Source organism: Lemur catta, chromosome 10 (assembly GCF_020740605.2).
Source record: "Lemur catta isolate mLemCat1 chromosome 10, mLemCat1.pri, whole genome shotgun sequence".
In the NCBI taxonomy this organism is placed as follows: Eukaryota; Metazoa; Chordata; class Mammalia; order Primates; family Lemuridae; genus Lemur; species Lemur catta.
The window spans coordinates 90,662,982-90,677,157 of record NC_059137.1 but is presented as its reverse complement, the minus strand read 5'-3'; the positions used below and the strand labels follow the sequence as shown (position 1 = coordinate 90,677,157).

At 46.2% G+C, this 14,176-nt stretch overlaps 1 protein-coding gene across 1 annotated transcript in view; it reads left to right on the top strand.

Annotated features, from left to right (window-relative positions):
- The window catches only part of ROR2 (receptor tyrosine kinase like orphan receptor 2), a 207,174-nt gene that overhangs the window by 138,214 nt on the left and 54,784 nt on the right, over nucleotides 1-14,176 (top strand). The gene's annotated exons all lie outside the window — the stretch shown is intronic.

The following is a 14,176-nucleotide window of genomic DNA, read 5'->3' as shown; positions in this document are numbered from 1 at the left end:
TTCTCATCACAGCCTCCCAGGTAGCGAAGTCGGCCCCCACCTGCTGAGCCCAGGGTGTCACCCCCATGCTCAGGCCCAGCCAGCCTGCTGTCATCCCACTGTCACAGGTCCCCAGACACTGGAGGTTTTGCTCTGCTTTCCTGGCTGCCCCACCTGTGTGGACGTTCACGCGTATTTTTTTCGATAGCAGATTGTCGGCGCCATTCGGTTGTTAGGGCAAAAGGGCTTTAAACTACTGAGCTGAGAGCCCAACTGCAGCTCAGGGGAACAGGGCCATGTCTACCCGTGGTCATTGTCCGTGATGTGAGGCCCTGATCGATTAGTTTACCACTTTGGGCTGTGAAAATAAAAAAACCTTAAGGAAAAGCTTGGAGACAACCAGGATTTATGTTTATGAGTCTCAATTAGGGAAAACAATGTATTGAAAAATGTCCCTTTTTATAGGGGCAAGGGAGATAAGTAATGTCTGGTGACAGGATCACCAAGTTAATTCTTTCAGTAAATTCTTTTTCTTTAAAAGGAGAAGCTTAGAAGGGACAAAGACATTAGTTTATAAAAGAAAATTCATAGTTGGCAGTTATGTGCATTCTGATGATAACCACGAGCAGTGATTTAAATTGTTTTAGTATAGTCAATATTAATGCTACAATACTGTCACCGTAAAATACAAATGTTTATTGTCTTTTCAGAATGCTTGCTCATCGTATTGTAGAAACAAGACATCATCTAATGTAAGCCAATGTGTAAAGATGCTGGGTGGACAATATTCAAGAAACAGAACATAAAAACTCTGTCCTCAAGTTGTCGGAAATGCATCGGTGGAGGGTGAGAGGCAGGGAAATCTAAATGCAGCTACATCTCATTTAGTGCAACAGATATTTTTAAGTTTTATAATTTGTATTTTAAAATTTTTAGAAAACTAGAAAATCTCTATCACAGAATTTCAAAGGTGAAAGTTTTACTTTTTTATTTAAAAAAATTAAACCAGGTGCTTTTTTAAATTGAGAAGGAAATGCCTCAATGTGCATTCACACAGAAGCTCACCATTTCCATCCTTAAAACCTCCACATGGATCTGTTTCTTCTGGAACTTCCAGTGACTATAACCAGTCAAGGGGTGTGTGTGTGTGTGTGTGTGTCCAGGAGTGACTCGGAAGGGACACACCATGTACTTTGGTTCTCACCTTGCTTTGCTTACACACGAGTCTCTTTGCCACCTTTCTGCATCTCGTACACAGATTTACTTTGGGCTGCAAGCCCAGTGAGGTATAGCAATCAGTTGAGCAGTGACTGGCGTGACAATAGAACCTACAGCCTCATTTTGAGGGTTAAACAAGGTAATTCAGGAAACATGGTTTTAGCAGTGCCCAGCACATAAGTGCTCAAAACTTGTGATTATTGCTGTTGTTATTGCTATTCTCTATTTGGGGGGATAAAGCGGTTCTAATTTAAAAAATTCTTTAGATATCCTTCTCTTTAATTCTTTAAACATATTTATAATATCTTATTTAAAGTCTTTGTTATGTGGCTGGTTAGCTCAGTTGGTTAGAGTGTGGTGCTGATAAAGTCTGTCTATTAAGTTTAAAATCTTGGCCCCCTCGGGGACATTTTCAGTTGGTTGTTTTTTTCCCCTTCAAGTGCACGTGGCATACTTCCCCGTTTCCTTGCATGTTTTATAATTTATTTGTTAAAAACTGCACATTTTGGACAATAATATTACAACAATTTAGGTAGCAAATCCCAATACACTTCAAAGTGTGTTGTTGCTGCCGGTTTTGTTTTTGCTTTTTTTCATTTTGGTGGTTAGTGGTGCTTTTCTTGTTACTGTTAATTTGTTTAGCAGCTTTCCTTTACCAGTTCTGTGGTTTCTGTCTTTCCTGTGATGTGTGACCACTGAGTTACCTATTTTTTTCAGTTCTTTTTATTTTTAAGTCTGGATTCTTTGGAGTCGCGTCTGAGTCAGTATAATCGTATGGTTAGCTAGTCATTGACTAGAAGATTCCCTCCCACAGCTGTCCTGTGTGTCTCACACCTTTCCTGGCGGGGTCTGTGTGAGACAGCATGCTGCCCGGCTTCAGGGAGCTTGCAAGACCGGCTCAGCTTTCACCTCCTGATTGCGCAGCGCCTCACGGCCGCCCAGTGAGGAATGACTGCCGCCTTCTTCTTCCCCGGGTCCTTCCTGGGCATGTGCTCAGCCGTGCGCGTGCACACGGACGCTTCCATCCCTAGGAATCTGTCAGAGCTTTTGAAGTGCCCTGGGTCCTCTAATTCTTCAGGATTTCCGTTTAGATTCTGGGCCAGGCTCATGTTCACTGCAAATGTAGTCACAGCTGCAGGCAACTGAGGAGTTGCCAGCAGGTCATTGCTGTTTGGGGAATGCCCCAGGGGCCACCGCCGCCTGCCGCCTTCTCTGCGCTCTACCCCCTGCTGAGCTCCGCGTCAAATCTCGAGGTTTCCCGGAGTGCTGCGAGTCCGGACGGAACACTGACTGTGCTGTGAGGAGGGTATTTCTCACAGAGCTCCCGGTGCGTCAGACCTTGTGGCTGTCCGCAGGACTGGGGCTGGGGAGGCCGGGCCGCAGGAGTAGCTGCCACTGTGCCACAGGCCACACTGCCACAGGCCCGCTGTCTTACCAAGGTGCAGCAGGTTCTCTTGGATAGTTTCTCACTTAATTCTGTGGCTCTCATTAATCCCCAGAGTTGTGAAGTGATTGATTTTAGTTGTTTTGCCCATATTTTGTTGGTGTAGGGGGAAGCGAGTTCATCTCCACCGTCATTCCACCATCCTGGAAGTGGATTCTCCAGCATGTTGTCTTTTGAGTCCGGCTTCCTCCACTTGGCAGCAGGTATTGGAGATGGCTCTGCTGCGGGGGGGCATCAGTCGGCTCTTTTTATGGTTGAGTAGTCTGTGAGGGAGTTTTTAAAGTTGTAAAAGTGTCTTTTTATTTATTTGGGGTTGTTAAGATATATATGTACATTTAAAAGGGGATGCCAGAGAGATTGGGACCCTGGGGCCTGCCAGAGCTCCTGGGGAATTTGGGGCATTCCAGGTCCCATGGCAGGGGGGCAGGCACGTACTCTTTGGGAGCAGGAGGGACAGGAGCCTGTGTTCTCTAGTAATCCTGGGGGCTGCAGAGTTGTGACTCGTAGGCTGTGAACCATGACACCATCGTCCCCCTCTGGGAAGAGGAGGTGACACTACAGAGACCGGATGGCTCTGGCACAGTAGGCACCAGCCCGCACCTAGAGCAGGTATAAGTCCTGGCTCTAGCCTTCAAGCTGCAAGCCGAAATGCAGAGACTTCTAAAAAATAATCATGATGGTACCCAGTTACCACCAGTATTTATTTATTTATCAGATGTTTGTTGAGTGCCTAGTGCATTCTGGGCACAGTTCCAGGAGCAGAAGCACGACTGTAATCCACATTCTGCCATCATGGCGTTTACATCCTTCTGACACAGAGACAGAGAGTGAACAGGTGTGTACCCGCTCATCCACACGCACGCGCACGCACACACCCATAGTGCTCTGAAGAGACAAACAGCGAGGAAGCGAGTGGGGCCGAGGTGTCCGGGAGGCCTTGCTTGCAAGGAACGAGCGAGGGTCGGCTACATGTGTGTCTGGAGAAGCATTTTCCGAGCAGAGGGAAGAATGAACGTCAACCCCAGAGCGGGAGGGGCTGGAACTGGAGCCCAGCGAGTGCGGGCGGAGGCGCGGAGGCCCGCGGGGCCGGGGGCGGCGGGTCGGGTCGGCGGGGCCGGGGGGGTGGCGGGGTCGGGGCGGCGGGGGGCGGGGGGTGGCGGGTCGGGTCGGTGGGGCCGGGGGTGGCGGGCCCGAGTCGGCGGGGGGCGGCGGGGCCGGGTCGGCGGGGCCAGGGGGTGGCGGGCCCGGGTCGGCGGGGGCCGGGGGTGGCGGGCCCGGGTCGGCGGGGGCGGCGGGGTCGGGTCGGCGGGGTCGGGTGGCGGGGGCCGGGGGCGGCGGGGCCGGGGGTGGCGGTGCGGCCAGGGCTCCGCCTTCCCCCGCTCGGGGCGGGCACGGCCGGGCCTGGCAGCGCAGACGCGCCGTCCTCCCGCTCGCTCGCCCGGCGAACCGCTGCGGGCGCGGGCAGGCGAGCAGGGGCCGCTCGGAGCCTCGTGCTCCCACGAAGGGAGGCAGGAAAGCAGGCAGGTCAGTGCGCTCCGGGAAAGCCTCGAGGGAGATAACCGAGACGCAGCCGAGGGCGTTAGGTCGGGCCGCCACCTGTGTGTGCGGGGCGGTGTGTGGTTATTTGGCACGGGGTCCGGGAGGGTCTGGCCCAGGGAAGCAGCGTTACGTGAGACAGTTTACAGCATTTGGCAAACTTGCGTGGAAGCGCCATTTACCTGTAGGAAACGACGTAAGTCCCCAGCCTGCAGCTCGAGGGAGCTTGCCGCAGTGCGCATGCGCACCTCCCTGCCCTCCCGGCCCCCGCGCTCCCACCCAGGCCTGCCCGGGTGACCAGCCCTCTGGCCGCCGCCCCCACGACCCCATCTGCCTGCCTTTGAACTTGGCGGGAGTGCAATTACAGGCATGCTCTTTGTGTCTGGCTTCCTCCACCCCACCTCCCACTTCTGAGTTTCGCCCACACTGTTGTAGGTGAGGGTGTTTGAAGCCCCTAGAAATTTCCTTCGGCTGCTGTGTGGAGAGCGGACGGCTCGCGCGGGGAGGCCGTCCACGCGAGCGCAGGCTGGGGGCGGCTGGGCCCAGCGCCCGAGCCGGGAGGGGTGATCGGATGTGGGACGTGAGAGGGAAGGAGCCAGAGATGACTCCTGAGCAGGGTGGCGCCAGCTGGGACAGAGCCGGGCAGCCTGCAGGGTGCAGCTTGGCAGAGGGGCCGAGAGGTTCTGCGGGGACACGTCGAGTGGGGGTGGGTGTGAGCAGGCGCCGGATTTCTGTGTCTGGCTTTCGGGTGTGAGGTGTGGCCTGGAAAGGTAATTTGGGAGTTGGAGGCATTTCGGTGTCAAGGAGTCAGGGATGCAAAGAGAGGGAGAGTGTTCACTGAGAGAACAGGAGCGAAGCAGAGGCTCGTAAGGGGGACTGAGGCAGGAGAAGACCCCCGCGTGGGGGGTCCAGGGAGGGGCTGTGCGGGCGGGGTGTGACGTGGCTGGTTAGCCGGCCTGTGGGAGGCCCTCCAGGCTGACATGCTGCGCCCAGAGGCGTGGAGCGGCCTTGGTGTACATATGACGTACAGGAATGCTGGCCGGAGAGAGAAGAGCTGAAGGGCTCATTCTGGCACAAGAGTGGGACCTCGGGAGGTGCCAGGACTGCACCTGGAAGCCCAGGAGGCTCAGAGCTCAGAGGACAGCCACATCTCAGCCACCGTCTGCAGAGGGTTTGGGGATGTCAAGTGGGGATGTCTTAAATAGGAAGTGGCATCAGAAGGGGGACACTAGAGTCAGTAGCAGGTTGTTGACCGTTCCTTCTGCTGTGTGAGAAGTCTGGTCTGTGCTTCTGTGCTCAGTCCAAGAACCTGGCAGTCCTTTCTCAGGGAGGCAGTCGCTGTCAGTCTGAGCCTGGCAGTCGGGTTAAATCACCTTCAAATCAGCATTAAGTTTTGAAGACAAATAATACTACCTGTTATGGGTTGAATTGTGTCCCTATAATAGGTATGTTGGAATCCTGACCCTGGTATCTCCGAATGTGACCTTATTTGGAGATAGGGCCTTTGCACAGGTAACCAAGTTAAAGTGAGGTCCTTAGAGTGGGCTGTAATCCAGGACGACTGCTGTCCTTCAAGAAGGGGACATTTGGTTACAGAGACGGACAGGTACAGAGGGAAGAGGACGTGAAGACACAGGGAGGAAGCAGTCATCTACCAGCCAAGAAGAGAGGCCTGCAGCAGGGCTCCCTCACAGCCCTCGAAGGAACCCACCCTGCCCACGCCTTTGATTGGACTTGCAGCCTCCAGAACTGGGAGACAAAACATTTCTGTTGTTCAAGCTGCCGGCTCTGTGGCACTTGGTTATGGCAGCCCCAGGAAACGAGTACAGGAGGCTCCTTAAAAAAAGAAAATCACTGTTACCACCTTGGATTTTATCAGATGTCACCACTGTTTGCTTCCGTGGACTCTGAAGTGATGGCTGCCAGAGATTCTTCTGCATTTGAACCTCCTCAGGGATGAGAGCAAGCTCTGGCTGCATAGACCAGGACGTAGATTCCTAGTTGATGGAAACTGCTCCAGATCTTCAGAGCCCATTGGTGCTGGGTTTCATTCGCTTGGCCCCGAGAGTTCTCTGGTCGATCCTGAAGGCCCGCACCAGGCCTGTGTTCCGGGAGGCGGGGGGATGTGCAACTGAGGCCTTCACTTAAGGCCTTAAGTAAATAGAAGGAAACTTCCTTTATGCCAAGGGACAGTGCAGTTTAATTCTCTTCTATTTAGGGTTTGCTTTTTGTCTGTTTGTTGTTAATATCTGCCCCCCACCAACCTTTACTTAAAAACTTTCCAGAGATTCAAGGTGGAAAAACAGACCCTTTGTATGATGGGAATAACTGATACTCAAAAGATGCTTCTGTGAAACCAAATGAAGAGATACAATAAACCGAGCATTCTGTTTGCTCTTTTTGCTGATTTTGGTACAGAGATAAGCCGCCACTTTAGAGAAAGCAGGCCTCAGAGCTCGCTGTCACAGCAAGGGGGTAGGATCTCACCTTCCCCGCTGCATCTGGTGAGGGTGGGGTGCCCCGGTCCCCCAACCTTGCCAGGCCAACAGCTGCCAGGGGCTGTAGATACGGGGAAAGAGAGAAGGTCTGTGAATGGCCCCGATTCAGCTGCCTGAGCGGCGTCTCTCCCCCTCCAGCCAAATATCCACTTGGCCCCTGACAGTGGGCTTTTGTTGGGGGTTCTGGGGTGTGTCAGAGGCAGAAGGTAGAAAAAGCTTTATGAAGGCAATATTAGAGGGAGTTGGGTTGGTGCAGTTGGGGGTTTAATATGTTTGCTAGAATCAAAGCAAAGGTTAAACGAATGAAATGGTTACTCTATTTTCAAGTTGTTGGATTTTACTTCATATTTCCAAAGCAGAGTTAAAACTGCCTTTTAAGGACTATAGAACCAGAGGCTAATATTCATTCAACTCCAAGATAGAATTAATGAGAATTAAAACAATTATAAACTGTTAACACTACTGCCAGTTAGGAACTGGAAGCTCACCTTGAATGCTGTGTGGGTTTCTAGCTGCAATTAAAACACGGGGCATAGTGTTTTAATGAGAGCATTCCCCAAAACATTCTTGAAGCTCTTTACTGTTGACATACTTTTCCTGACCCAGTTTCCAGACTAATGGGACTCACCTTTTTAGGATTTTATACTCTGCTCCTTTCCACTTATTAGCTTTTTCCCCCTTAACTGTTACTTTTCCAGCATCAGGGACGTTTTTTATTTGACAGTTGCTTAGCTAAGTAGTTAATTCTGTTCTTTCTCACATCTTGGAAATTATTCCTTTCATGAGGACATCCAAATCCAAGAATGCCTAGCTTTGGTGAATAAAATAGCCATACTAATTAAAAGGAGACTGCTCTGAAGTTCTCTGGCTATTCTGAAGACTGCATCCAATTACATCACAATAAGCATACTAATTCAGATCAACAGGTGAAGAAATTAATGGATGAAAAGTCTGAATATCTGCGTTCTGTTTTCTGATCCATTGGTCTATGTCTCTATTCTTGTGCCAGTACAATGCTGTTTTCATACTATTGCCTTGTAATACCGCTTGAAGCCTGGTAAATTTATGCCTCCTGATTTGTTCTTTTTGCTTAAGATTGCTTTGGCTATATGGGGCCTTCTCTGGTTCCATACAAAGCGTAGAATTATTTTTTCCAGATCTGCAAAAAATGATGTTGATATTTTAATGGGATTGCATTGAATCTATACGTCACTTTGGGTAGTATAGACCTTTTAACAATGTTGATTCTGCCGACCCATGAGCATGGTATGGTTTTGCACCTGTTTACGCCCTCTGCAATTTCCTTCCTCAGTGTTTCATAGCTCTCCTTGTAGAGGTCTTTTACCCCCCTAGTTAAATATAATTCTAGGTATTTTATTTTCTTTGTTGCTACTGTGAAGGGTATCGAGTCTTTGATTTGTTTCTCAGCTTGACTGTTGTTGGTATATATGAATGCTACTGATGTGTGTACATTAATTTTGTAACCTGAGACTTTGCTGAATTTGTTTATTAATTCTAATAGTGTCATGGCAGAATCTTTGGGGTTTTCTAGATATAAGATCATATCATCAGCAAAAAGTGATAGTTTGACCTCTTCTGCACCCTTTGGATGCCCTTGATTTCCTTCTCTTGTCTGATTGCTCTGGCTAGGACTTCCAGCACTATCTTGAATAGAAGTGATGACAGTGGGCAACCTTGTCTGGTTCCATTTCTAAGTGGGAATGCTTTTAACTTTTCCCTGTTCAATATGATGCTGCCTGGGGGTTTATCATATATGGCTTTTATCATTTTGAGGTTAAGTCTCATCTATGCCTATTTTCTTAAGAGTTCATATCATAAAAGCATGGTCAATTTTGTCAAATGTTTTTTTGTTCATCTATTGAGAGAATCATACAGTCTTTGTTTTTACTTCTATTTATGTGGTGAATTACATTTATAGATTTGTGTATGTTGAACCATCCTTGCATCTCTAGGATGAAGCCCACTTGGTGTTGATGGATTATTTTTTTGATGTGCAACTGAATTCAGTTTGCTAGGATTTTATTGAGAATTTTTACATCTGTATTCATAAGGGATGTTGGTCTGTAGTTTTCTTTTTTTGTGGCGTCCTTTCTTGGTTTTGGTATCAGGGTTATGTTGGCTTCATAAAATGTGTTGGGGAGGATTCCTTCCTTCTTGATGTTATGGAATAATTTCTGCAGGATAGGTACCAGTTTTTCTTTGTAGATCTGGTAAAATTTGGATGTGAAACCATCTGGTCCTAGACTTTTTATTGTTGGAAGATTTTTTTTATTGATGCTTCAGTTTGAGTACTTGATATTGGTCTGTTCAGGAATTCTGTTTCTTTCTGATTGAGCCTAGGGAGGCTGTGTGTGTCTAAGAATTTGTCCATTTCCTCCACATTTTCAAGTTTATGTGCATAGAGATTTTTATAGTATTTACAGATGATATTTTGTATTTCTGTGATATTAGTTGTAATTTCTCCTTTTTCATTCCTAATTGAGCTTATTAGAGGCCTTTCTTTTCTGTTTCTGGTTAATCTAATGAGAGTCCTGTCAATTTTGTTTACCTTTCCAAAGAATCTACTTTTTATTTCATTAATCTTCTGTATAGTTCTTTTGTTGTCAGTTTCACTTATTAATAGTTTTGCTCTGGTCTTGGTTATTTCTTTTCTTCTGCTCGGTTTCAGATTGGTTTGTTCTTCCTTTTCCAGTTCCTTGCTGATTCATTAGATTGTTGATTTGTGATCTTTCTGTCTTTTGGATCTAGGCATTTATGACTATGAGTTTTCCTCTGCAGACTGCTTTAGGTATATCCCACAGATTTTTATAACTTATATCTCCTTTATCATTTATTTCGAAAAATCTTTTTATTTCCATCTTAATTTTCTCCTTGACCCGACTGTTATTTAGCAGTAGGTTGTTTAGTTTCCATGACTTTTTGTAGTGATGAGTGTTTCTATTGGAGTTGCTTTCTAATTTTATTCTAATGTGGTCTGAGAAGATGCATGGTATAATTTCTATTTTTTAAAAATTGTTAAGACATGTTTTGTGGCCTAGGATGTGATCAATCTTAGAGAATGTTCCGTGAGCTTTGAGAAGAACATATATTCAGTGCTTTTTGGATAGAATGTTTTATAAACGGCTGTTAAGCGCATTTGCTCTCTGATTCTATTTAAATCCATTGTTTATTTATTTTCTGTTTGGAGGATCTGTCTTGTTCTGTCAGAAGGATGTTGAACCCCCTAGCTATTATGTTGCTGCCTGATATTGCCATCTGATCTTTGACAAAGCAGACAAAAACATACACGTGGGTGGAAAGAAACCCTATTCAATAAATGGTGCTGGGAAAACTGGATAGCCACATGTAGAAGACTGGAACAGGATCCGCATCCCTCACCATTCACAAAGATCAACTCATCATGGATAATAGACTTAAACCTAAGGCATGAAACTATGAGAATTCTAGAAGAAAATGTTGGAAAAACTCTTATATACATCATCCTAGGCAATGAATTTATGAAGACGACCCCAAAAGCAATCACAATAACAACAAAAATAAATTAATGGGACCTGATCAAATTAAAAGGCTTCTACATACCCAAGGAAACAATCAGTAGAGCAAATAGACAACCTTCAGAATGGGAGAAAATGTTTGCATGCTATACATCGAATAAAGGGCTGATAACTAGAATCTGTAAAGAACTGAAGCAAATCAGCAAGAAAAAAATCAAATAACCCCATAACAAAGTGGTCAAAAGACATGAACAGAAACTTTTCCAAAGAAGAAAGACTAATGGCCAATAAACATATGAAAAAATGCTCAACATCTCTGATCATCAGGGAAATGCAAATCAAAACCACAATGAGATATCACTTAACTCCATTGAGAATGGCTTTTATCAAAAAGTCCCAAAACAGCAAATGCTGACATGAGTCCGGAGAGATAGGAACACTCATACATTGCTGGTGGGACTGCAAACTAGTGCAACCTCTTTGGAAAGTAATACGCAGATACCTCAAAGAGATCCAAGTAGAACTACCATTTGATGTAGCAATCCCATTACTGGGCATCTACCCAAAAGAACAAAAGACATTCTGTAAGAAAGACATCTTTACTTGAATGTTTATAGCAGCGCAATTCACAATTGCAAAGATGTGGAAACAACCCAAGTACCCATGAATACCTGAGTGAATTAATAAAATGTGGTATATGTATACCATGGAGTTCTACTCAGCCACAAAAAACAATGGTGATCTAGCACCTTTTGTATTATTCTGCATAGAGCTGAAACCCATTCTATAAGTGAAGTATCCCAAGAATGGAAAAACAAGCACCACATGTACTCACCATCAAATTGGTGCTAACTGATCAACACTTAAGTGCACATGTAGAAATAACATTTATCAGAAATCAAGCAGGTGGGAGTGGGGAGGAGTGGATGGGTAAATTCACACCTAACAGGTATAACGCACACTATCTGGGTGAAAGTGAGAACTATTACAGAAAAGAAAAAAGAAAAGTCTGAATATTAATAACACAATATGTTCAAAAGAAACATAAAACCAGAATAGCACTGCAACTCACGAAAGGATATAAGTTGAACTTCATTAAGAAATTCTTGCTTAATAATGTCTTTGTTGTTAATGAGAGAGGAAATATTGTGATACTAAAGGAAGTGCCTGGGAATTAAAATAGGCCCACTTGCTGCGTTGCAGGTTTATCTTATCTTATTGATGCCATAAGCCGAGATGTCACATCAGAGGTCTGTGGCTTTTCTGTAGCCCCTCCAGCTATGACCTACCAACTCACAAGGACGTGGTCTGGGGTGCAAAGGTGGCCACGCTAGGCAGAAGCCAAACAGGACTTCATGGGAAGAGTGACTCCAGACGGGCACCTGGGAGGTGTAACTGGGTGGGTGCAGGGACCATGTTCAGTCAGCAGCTGAACTGGGGTGGCAGTAATCGCTGAGGCAGGTCGTGGTGTTACAAGGTGACACAAAGTTGTTTGCTCAGCTGGCAACTGTGGCTGCCCATTACTGCAGAAGCAGGTGCTCATTACGAGTTCCTGGTGCAACATCTGTTATGGTGGCCCCAAACTGGCAGTGACGAAATCCTTCCTCGATCCTCCCTGTTGAGTCATTGCCCCCTGGGCCCTTCTGCCACAGCAGTGTGGACGTGCACGGGTCTCTGCCACCTGACCCTGTCTGCTCCTGAGCCATCCTGTCTCTGGAGGAACAATCCCAGTGGCTCTGGCGTCGTTGGGGGGTCCTCTCCCTTTCTTCCCTCAGTCATCTCTGGGGTCTCTCACATGTTTCCACATCCTGCTCTACTTGTGGCGCCAGAGCCTCCCCCATTCTGGGCAGTCTGACCAGTGCTAACCAAGCTATTCAGTGTCCGGTTTGTTAGTTACGCAGGACAGCAGACTCCTATGTAGCCTTCTTTTTTCCTTTTTGCCTGCGACAGGGCAAGAATTTGTAAAAATCTAACTATAAAATTGATGGTTATTTGAGAGGCTACATATTGTATGATTCCATTTGTACAAAATGTCTCGAGTAGCTAAATCCATAGAGACAGAAAGCAGGTCCATGGTTAACGGGGGAGGCAGGAGGCAGGATGCGGGCCGGGGGTGGGGCAGGGCGGGGCGGTGACTGCTAATGGGAACAGGTTTATTTTGGAGGCTGATGAAATGTTCTGGAATTTCATGGTGGTGATGGTTGCACAACCTTGAGGATATACTGAAAACCACTAAATTTTACACTTTAAAATAGTGAATTTTATGGTGTGTGAATTATATCTCACACACCATTAAAAAAATCGATGCTTATTCACTAGAGAGACATTTTAAAATGAAATAAAAGAGGAAATTTTAATTTCCTGTAATTCCAGATAACAAACAGCAACATTTCGGGAGGTGTAGAGGTGCGTGTGTGGCAGTTTTTGTTGTTGCTGTTTGTTCGTTTTACTTGGTGTGTGTGTTGTGGTGGTTATTCTTAGTCCTTTTCATGGCCAGGAGAAGCCCTGCTGGGAACTGCTGAAAACATGGGGCCCTGTTCTCTCTTGTCCCTGTCCCTCCAGTGCACATACTTCCTATCAGTCTGTGTCCCAGTTTTAGGAGGCTGCGGTATCTTGAGTGAGCACAGTCGTTCTGAGCCTAAATTTTATATAGTGTAGGAAGATGACATTTTTAAATTTCAGAATATAAATGGTGTCCATATTTCTTAGTTAGCAAGCAATAACAGAGCCCAATTTTGTTGAAACTTAAAGTGTTAATTCTAAGGGTCTCGGCAATTGGACTTCCTGAGCTTATTAACCGTATCTGACTTGCAGAGGAGGTGAAATTCCCACATGCGAAAATGCCTCTGCTTCTGAATTGGAAGTGGACTGGGAAGAGCTCAGAATCTTTTCCACAGTGGAATTGGGCTAGGGGAGCTTATTTTTCTTCAGGGTATATATTTATTTGACTGTTTCACACCATTTGTCAATTTCTAAGCGGTTAATAACTTTTATGTCTGTTTTCAATGTGTGTACATAGTGCAGGTGTGTTTGATTTCATGTGGTCTCTCTCCATTTAAACAGTGCTGAGTGATGGCATGTGTAACATGCCAATTCAAAGTTCAGTTCAAATCCAAACTGAAGTCTTCTTTAGCAAAAATCCATTGACTGTCTTGCATGGCTTAGGCCTGCCTGTGTTTTGTCACATTGGTGCTTCTGTCTAGGCTCTAGTGAGGGGACTGCTGGCCCTCCCCTAGGGTGCAGCTCCTACTGTCCCCAAGCTGTTTGTTGGGGAGATGGAGACACATGCAACTGCTGACCCAGGGGAGGCTGTGCTGATTGCCCTGGGAGAGGGTGTGGTTTGTGGAGAGATTTGGAGAATAGACGTAACTTCTGAGTGGTCTGTCAGGGTCACCTTATGAAAGATGGCATGAGAGCACGGCTTGAGAGGGCATGTTTGGACCAGAAGAGAAAAGCCACAGTGTCCGCCCATGTCCTTTACATCTGTGGGACAGGGAGTTGGCTGCTGCCAGGGGGTCTGGGGCCAGGGAGAGGAATGAGTTGCTTAAGAAAGTCTCCAATTCTGAATTTATTACCTGATTACCAGGGGCCCTCAATCTGGAGGGCAGCCCACTGAATCTGGCTACAGAAGTCTTTTATTTTGCCAGCCAGTGCTTTAATTTCTTTCTCTGTCTCTCTTTCTCCTTTTCCCTCTCCCTCCCTCCCTGGTTAAAGCTCAGGGCTTCATTCACTTGTTTCCTTCACCTGTTGATGTTGCAGAGCATTTGTATTTGCTGTTCTTGGGATACGTTTAAGAATTACCTTTACTAAAAAAACAAACAAAAAAAACCCAAAAAAAAATAGATCTTGGATAAAAGCATAAATGATAACATGTTTTTACTTTTCAATTTAAATGATATGGGTCACTAACGATTAGTATCACAGTTTCCGGCATCTAACTATATTCCTGAGATGACGTCACTGATATTAAAGTGTAGATCTGGAAT